At 31.0% G+C, this 8,926-nt stretch overlaps 1 protein-coding gene across 2 annotated transcripts in view; it reads left to right on the plus strand.

The window, feature by feature from the left end:
- LOC134847913 (bifunctional arginine demethylase and lysyl-hydroxylase JMJD6-B-like) overlaps positions 1-8,926 on the plus strand; it is a 500,322-nt gene that overhangs the window by 410,587 nt on the left and 80,809 nt on the right. The gene's annotated exons all lie outside the window — the stretch shown is intronic.

Raw genomic sequence — 8,926 nt, forward strand, 5'->3', positions numbered from 1 at the left:
CAATACGTCTTGCCAAAGAATTATCTCCTTGTCCACCAGAGGATGCTCTTCCAGAAGAGTCTGTAAATTTTGTCTCTTCCTCACGGTATGAGGATTCAGCGATAATCCCGATTCAGCGTATACCAGTTCGTCCAGTTCCGATTTCTCTGCTGGTCGTAAGGTATTCAAGCTATGAAATAGAGAGCTTGCAGCTACAACCCATGCCATTTTTACTCAAATGTAAGAAAACTCATTGTTAAAATGAGAAAAGAAAAAATAAAAATTAAGACTATTCTGAGAAAAATAAAAATGATCTAAAAATTTTTTGTTTGTATTTTTACAACAAACTTTTTAATCTATCATTCACTCTTCGCCGAGTTATTTTTTTTTTCTAAATTTAACAAAAAGCAGAATAAGAATTTTTCAAAATTGTTAATTCAAACGTTTTCGCACATTTTGTGCATCGTCAGGATATAAAATTTTATATTTACAATAAAATGATCAAAGATCATGTATGAAATTCAAAAAGAACATGTTAGAAATTTTTAACCAATCACATTCTTACATCTGTTATTACGTAATCATTATTTCATCGATTATGACAATTTCCATACTTTTTTGTTACTTGAGTCATAATTTTTCGATTTGATGTTTTATCCAATCTGACATGTCAGTTTATTTTTTCAAAAATTGCAATTTTTAGTCATGTTTAAACATGTACTATAATTTTAATGTCACATTGACATTAAAATTATAGTACATGTTTAAACATGACTAAAAATTGCAATTTTTGAAAAAATAAACTGACATGTCAGTTTGGATAAAACATCAAATCGAAAAATTATGACTCAAGTAACAAAAAAGTATGGAAATTGTCATAATCGATGAAATAATGATTACGTAATAACAGATGTAAGAATGTGATTGGTTAAAAATTTCTAACACGTTCTTTTTGAATTTCATACATGATCTTTGATCATTTTATTGTAAATAAAAAATTTAATATCCTTTTTGGTCAACAAATCTTCGAGCAGTTAATTCACAATTCACTGCTCAGTTTGGTGTTGATGATGCAAATTTGACTCATTTCAGATCGTAAAAAATGAACACTATAATTGCAAAATGATTATTAAGAATATTAAGCAGGTGTAAATCGCACAACTTTTTTTTTACATATTTATTTGCTATATAATAAAATAATGGTTAGAATTTTAACATCAAATAAATTTAAATTGTTTCCATGTTGTTTTTCCATAGATTGCCATAGAAGGATCTTCACGAAAAATCGATAGAAAATATTCCTTAAACTTACAATTCATAGTCTTGTAAGTTAAACTGCTGCTGTTTATGTTTGAATTTGCATTTTGAATTTGTTTACAAATAAAAGCTGATTTTCTGAAAAAAAAATCAATTTTCGATATAATGACTGCTGAATCTTGCTTGAAAGTGCAGTTTTTTAGTTCTTTTGTTCCCATCAATTGTGCTGTTCACACCTCGGGTACTTGATTTTTGTATAAGCCGGTAGCAGTTTATGTTTGATTTTCCGTAGACGTCAAATTATTTTACTATCGAGAACCAGTGAAACCGAAGGACCTTGTTATCCAGCTTCAGATCGGATGAAAAATCAAATTTTCTTCTGTCACAGCAGGTCTTTATTGCCCAACTCAGTTGTTTTCCAAGCGATACTATTAGATTGGATTGGACGTTTAGTTGCTTAATAGTATTGCTCTGTAGTGTAGATGGCTTATGACAAAAGCGTTCAATAAAAAAATTTGGTTTTCATTTTTCATTGTTTTCATCGATTGTAATTTATTGTTTTGATCCCGCAAGCCATTTTTCTTAAAATGTTTTCAACTTCTCAGTGAAAGGTCAGAAATTCATCCATAATTAACCCCAACTATTAAACTTGTGGCTTTTCTTCTATTTTGTTCTATCATCTAACATTATACTGAGCTGTGAATTGCGTTTTTACCTTGATCAAATGTTATCAGCTCAGTTTTCTTTGTGTTGATTTTTAAAGAATGTTTTGTGAAGTACAAAGATAATTTTTTACAGGATTTTTGCAGCAGCTGTAGAGCACTTCTGATGTCATTATCATCACAAAAAAGAATTATCTGCATATTGCACCACTTTGCAAGTTTTGGTTAAAACTTTGTTGAAGTCATTCATAAATAGGTTGAAAGTGGGCAGTCTCAAAACTGTACCATGAGGTAAGCCTTTGTGAATTGAGATCCAATTGGATTTAGTATTCTTTACTACACATTTCAGTTGTCTATTGCACTGGGTTTAATTTTTCATTAGTGCAAAAAAAGCTGTGACCTTCGCAAAAAGACACCCTTTTTTGGTTTTTCGATTTACTACAGAGGTCCTTTATGTATATAAGACATAGCAGCAGTGCTGATGAACGCCGTGATTTATCTGTAGAATATTCAAACTCTTTCAATTTGAAGATACGTATTGATAACGATTAGTTAAAAATGATTGTTTTATATTATAGCAAAAACCTCCAAAATCATAGCTTTCTTGCTTTTTCATCCGAATAGTACTATCGATGTTGTCAAACGCCTTTTTGAAATCTTAAGACATTTCATTCGCATGTTTTTCAAAGCTTTGCAGGATTGAATTATTTCTGTTGCAGTATTGATAACGTGGATAGATGAATGATTTTCTTGAAACCAAATTATTCTGCTGGAAGCTGTTAAAATTATTCATAGTTTTCAATAAAAGATTGAGACGCTATTTTTGATAACCTTCCTATTTTATGAAAACCGACTTATTGGTCTAAAATTGATTGGTTCCTTATTGGAGCCCTTTTAATGAAAAAGTAGAGTTTTGGCTCTTTTGAATACATCTAGAAAATTTCCCTAGAAAAAAATTGATTGAACAAATCAACTATTGAGTAGGTTAAAAAAATCTCAGCATCTAATTTAATCATTTTATTACTTAGACAAATTGTTACCAGTAGACGAATTGTTTTAAAGAGATTTATTAACTTTCAGGGTTTACAAAAAAACAAAGAAGTTACTCTGATCAACTCTAGGGCAATTACTGTTCTGATTATTCTGAATGTTAGCCAGTTTTGCCCAACTTTATTAAAACTGGTTGAATTCAATCAAATCTGTTGAATTAAAACCTTGTACAAGATTTGAAAACGGCGAGAATTGAGCTAATCATTGATTCAAAAGAGATAATGTTGTTTTCACCGATCATAAGATTCAGAACTTAAAAAGCTTGCAATGAAGGTTATCGCCTTTAGACAATCAAAGTTTTTTCGGAAAATGACTTTTTCAATTTTTTTTCCCAACTGACTTAAAATTGGGATCTACTTTTATTGCTTAGTGGTCACTTGTTATGCACTGAAGGCTTCCATTCTCCTAAATCTTCTATATAAAAAGTGATCACGACATGATGAGCCATTAAAGACATGATGAGCCATTCTTATCAATTCTAAGACAATTACTGTTCTGATTATCCTGAATGTTGGCCAGTTGTGCCCATTTCGTTAAAATTGGTTCAGTTCAATCAAATCTGTTGAAACTTTTGTTTTTCAATTTTCCGCAAAACTCATTGAAAGCAAAGAGCAGTATTTAAGAATTACAAATGCGCCAGTATTTTTGCCATTGCACCCCCTTATGCTCTGTCTGATAAGTCAGACAACTTGAGTTTCCAAATTTGTATACTGCATCGAATGTTTTGGATGTTTTTACATTATACTTTTCAAATAGTTTGTCTCTTCTAGCGCAAAGGTTTTTAAGTTCAAAGTTCACAAAAAAAAACTTTGTGGTTTTTTTACCAGTCGACAAAATTTATCGAAAACATCGAAAATTGAGCTAATCAAGGATTCAAAAGAGATATTTTTGTTTTTACCAATCATAAGATTCAGAATTTAAAAAAACTTGCAATGAAAGTTATCGCCTTTAGACAATCAAAATTCTTCGGAAAATGTCTTTTCGAATTTTTTTTTCAACTAACCTGAAATCTGGATCTACTTTTAACTCTTAGTGGTCACTAGTTATGTACTGAAGGCTTCCACTGTCCTAAATCTTCTATTTATAAAGTGATCAAGACATGATGATTCATTAAAGTGAAAAACTTAGTGAGAAAATGTACGCATGCAATTTTGAACTCACAAGGATTGCACAAGAGCCCTGATGCTCATATGCGAGATCCTGGGAAGCCACAAAAAACGCAAGGATCAAGATACTTTTCATCATGAAAAAATTATTTCATGAAAATCTTTTGAAAAATACCCTCAATTTTATTCCTGTATTTCTAATTTCTTTTGTCTTTAGTTGTTTTAAGATATTTGTTGGCATTTAGTATTAAGATAAAAAATTGTCAAATTTTTCTATTCTTTGGCTGAACGCCAATGTCTTCTTACTAAAGGAAAATTGAAAATTTGTGACTCGTGAGCTCTCAAGCATCTCCTTTGCCGAAATTTTTTTAAAATGGAAAATTGAGTCGGGATTATTCAAGCAACTGATCAATGGTTTCATTATTTAAAAGGCCCAGAAAGATTTTGGAGATCTTTTCATTTTTGAATTCATTAATAACTGGTATCACGGTTTTGATTATTTGTTGAAAAAAATTGTTCTTAATATCCGTTTTTACCATTGTTAAATTTCTTTGCAGATTGTTATTGTTACACAGCCATTTGCCTGAGAATCATATGAAATAACGAATTTTGCATAAGCAAAACACAAAATACAGAAGGATTTTTCTTGAAAAACTTTCCTTGCTTGGTATATTAAGCCACTAACACGGCTATTTACTTAAATAGTATAGTATCAACATGCTGATAAAAGCTTAAACTATTGTCTATTACGACGCCCAAACTTTCAAAATGACCTGCATATTTTTTTCTCCTCCAATTATTACTGCATTTTTTTTGATTTGCGATCAAATTTACGTACCAATTTTTTGTTTTTATTGCTATTTTGTTGGCTTAGCACCACAAGCCTACATTTTCAACTTTTGCTTTGAAATCTTGTGCAAGGTTTTTTTTTGTTTTTTTTCCGAAACAGCGTTGTGTCATTCATAAAGAGACATATTGTTTCGTTCCTCGAATTACGAGAAAGATGGTTCATGTGTAGTAGAAATAGTAGCAGCTTTTTGGAATAACGTATTTTAGATTAGCATAATCTATTTCTTTCAGTTCAAAATTACGTTTTGATAACATTTAGTTAAATATGATTGTATTAGATTATAGCATATCCTAAAAAGCTTTTAGCCTTCTAGCTTTATCATCAGAATCGTAGCTTTTAGAATTCTATAAAACAAACCATTCCTATGTTTTTCGAATCATTCCATTATTGCATGATTGCATAAATTCTGTTGCTGTCCAGAAAGCATGGACCCATGAACAATTTTTACCAAATCAAAATTATTCTGCAGCAAGAATAACAAGTTTTGTTTATAAACATCATTAAACGATTGATAAGCAGTTTTTCAATACTATGCTTAATAATGAAAGCAGGCTCACTTTGATTGATTACTTGTGGGTTTTTATGAAAAACCTAAACCTTTGGCTATTTTGTACACATCTGAAAATTTTCTTTGTTTTAATATTTGATTGAATAAATCAGCTATTGGATAACTAAATATTTCAGCACATAATTAATCCTTTTTTTGCCATCATGACCACTAGATAATTTTTTTTCAAAAAATTTATTAAATTTAAATACTTCATCATAAGGTGCGGGGTGGCGAAAACTAGAGGAGCGTTTTTGTTAACTTAAAATCAACTAGTGATATAACTATTTAGCTTGGTAGCCTGTTTTTCCCAAGATCAACAAAAATCTGATTAATTTTTTCAATTTGTTTGAAACTTTACTGTTTTTTTCCTTCAAAATTCCTTAAAAGCAGAGAACATCGATTTAGATTTACAAATAGCCCTGTTTTTTTTTGTCATAGAGTCCCTTTTTGTTCTGTCTAATAAAACGGGCAACTTAGGCACTGAATTTTTATACAGCCATAGAATATTTTCTATTGATTTTGAAACATATTTTCAAAAGGTCTGTCTCGTTTTCGCAAGAACCTATAATTTCCCGATTATAACAATTTTTTTTCAAAATAGTTTTTTTTTTCTAGCAAAACAAAAGTTCTCAAAACTTTTGAGAAGTGAGTTACTCTATGATTCAAAAAAGATATTCTGTTTTTACTAAGGATACGGTTTAAAAAAGTAGGAGCTTGCAGTGATTGTTATCGCTCTTAACACAACCAAAATCTCCACAGGAAGTCTTTTTTCCAGAAGTTTCCTTGAATGACCCAGGTCTACTTTTAATGCATTGCAAATCACTTAGTAAACACTGAGCAGTTTCAACTGTCCTAAATTTTTTTACGTATAATGTGATCAAGACATGATGAGCTATTATAGTGAAAAAATCCAGCGAGAAATTATACGTAAACAGTCTTAAACTGACAACGATTGCAAGTGCCCTGAAGCTCATCGGCGAAACCCTGGGGAGCGAAAACGCAGGAGGATGAGGATACTAACCTTCAGGAAAAATGATTTCATATAAATCAGATTTATCTATTGCAAAACAGTCCTCAAATTTATTCGTGTGTTTACTTATTTCGTTTGTCTTTTATTGTTTTAGAAAATCAGGTAGCAGTTGGTATGTAGATAAAAAGTTGTCAACAATCTTTATTCTCTGGCTGAATATTAATAATAGGGTCGAGAAATGATGAGCTAATACTTGTAACGATGATAATGACTTTTATTCTGGTTGGTTAAGTTATTTTAACTAAAAAATCAAAAGATCTGAAAATATTTTAAAAATCGAACGCAAATTGTTCTTGCATATCAGGATGTTTTTTTGCCGGCAGATAAATCAATTAATAGGTTTTTCAGACTTTGTAGGAAATTACTGAGTTCTGATGGTGGTCAATAAAAAATGCAGATCAAATGTTTAACCGTTTTGTCACTTGAAGAACTAACAGTAGTTCTTTCTTTCACTTTTGATAGTATGCATCTAAGGGTGCGCTTCGGTCACAAATAGCGTAATGACCCCGCCTTTTTTCTATGGCCCGTTGCGTGTTAAAAAAAATTTTGACAACCTTCTAGGAAGCACAATTATAAGGGGTCGCCCTCATGTAACCATGTTTCATAAAAAATTATTACTATGGGTATCAAGACAAAGAGTTCTATTTCACGTTTTAGAAAAAATGAAGAAAAAAATTGATGAGCAATATTTTGATTCGTGTGGTAGTTTATTCCTTGCTTGGTTTTTACATAACGAACGAAAACATATAGAGTAGTTAGAGCTTGGCTGTCAACGTAACCACTGCTTAAATCCGCTAAAAGCTAATCATATTTTTTGCGTTTTCTCCCATAAGGCATAAGCAATTTTTCTCCCGGCGCATCAGTAAAAACCATTAAAAACTGATGTTTTTGTTGTAGTGGACAGATGGACAGTGTCTTGGCGTGCTCCAGTGTCTTGTTTTTGGTTGGTGTCAGCCTTTCAACCACATAGATAGTACCCAACCAAATAATTTCTCAAATGATCTTCATAGTACCCAAGCAAACCGCCATGGTGATAATAAATATATTTGATAATTATTAGTCTCTGTTCTGCTCTAGAAAACATGACAAATTGCGAGGTCCCTGTCATTGGAAGGAACAACCATTTGATCGTTAATGACATTTAGAAAAGCATCTCAAGGATTTGATGCATCTAGCCGTAAACAAAATCAAACACGACTTGGAGGAATAACGCTCTATATCAACCATTTATTTTTGATAAGAATCTAGTTGTGTTTTTGTTGTCATTTTCGGCTTCTAAGGGTACAATCTTCTGTTGTTGTGTGTCGATGAGATCCAACATTTGACTAAACAGTGTTTTTATTACTCCAAAATTGAAAAATTCAGACTGCTCAATTTTTTGTCTGATGGCAGCGGTCATATTTAAGTGCAAAAGCTTAAGTGCAACTGGAGCAAAGTGTCATTCAATTCATTTAAAAAAGTTTATCACAACAATAAGGTTAATTGAAAGCAAGACAATTTAAGGGAAATTTTCTTTACCAGTAGTTTTTATCATTAACAGAAAACCGTTCAAATACTAAAAGTGCAATTATACCCAGAAACCCAAAACTTAACACACGTAAGACACTGTAAATAACTTTGAGACGAGACAAAAACTTATTTTCAGCTAGACTGGGTCTTAAGCTAGTGAACGTAGCTCACTCAAAACCATGTGTAAAAAGTTTTTAAAAAAATCTGCAAAGATTGAAGTTGTTTCGAAAACAATTTTTTTTCTAGTACAATTTGTCAAGTCAGATAGAAAAATATCAGATTGGTTGTTGCTAAGCATGGCAACGGCAAAAAAAAATTTCAAATTATTTTATTCTACTGAAAACTGAAACTGCACATTGTTTTGAAACATGCAGAAATCATCACATTATTAATAATCAGTACTATTTTCTGAAAACAATTATAACAATACTCTGGATAATTATCAGAGCAGTCTCGAATACCGAATAATACAAAAGTGAAAAAAAATTCAAGCTACAGGCTGATGAAAAATTTGACTAAATGATATCTGACAATGTTTTTCAAAAGTGTACAGATTCGAGTATTTCAAATTTTTAAACTCTCAAGAACCCTATAAATTAAATTTTGTACACTGTGTTTCAAAAAAGGTAATAAGACAAACATTTCAAAATTTAAATTAAAAAATCAAAGTGGCAGGAAAAAGTCCATCTGAGTGGTCCTTAAAAAGTATAAGTTTAGAAACACCGGACTTATCAAATCACAAAAAAGACCAACTGGAATAAGTTCTTTTGAAAATTTTTGTTTCGACTATTCTCGTAGAGAAAGATGGAATAATAGCATCTGCTCAACTTTTTTAGAGGTTTTTTAATCATAATAGTCCTACAAAATTTCAGGAAATATTTTAAATTTCATTGCAATTACAATGTCTCATTTTTTTGCCATCGCATTCACAGT

Source organism: Symsagittifera roscoffensis, chromosome 6 (assembly GCF_963678635.1).
Source record: "Symsagittifera roscoffensis chromosome 6, txSymRosc1.1, whole genome shotgun sequence".
Taxonomy (NCBI): domain Eukaryota; kingdom Metazoa; phylum Xenacoelomorpha; order Acoela; family Convolutidae; genus Symsagittifera; species Symsagittifera roscoffensis.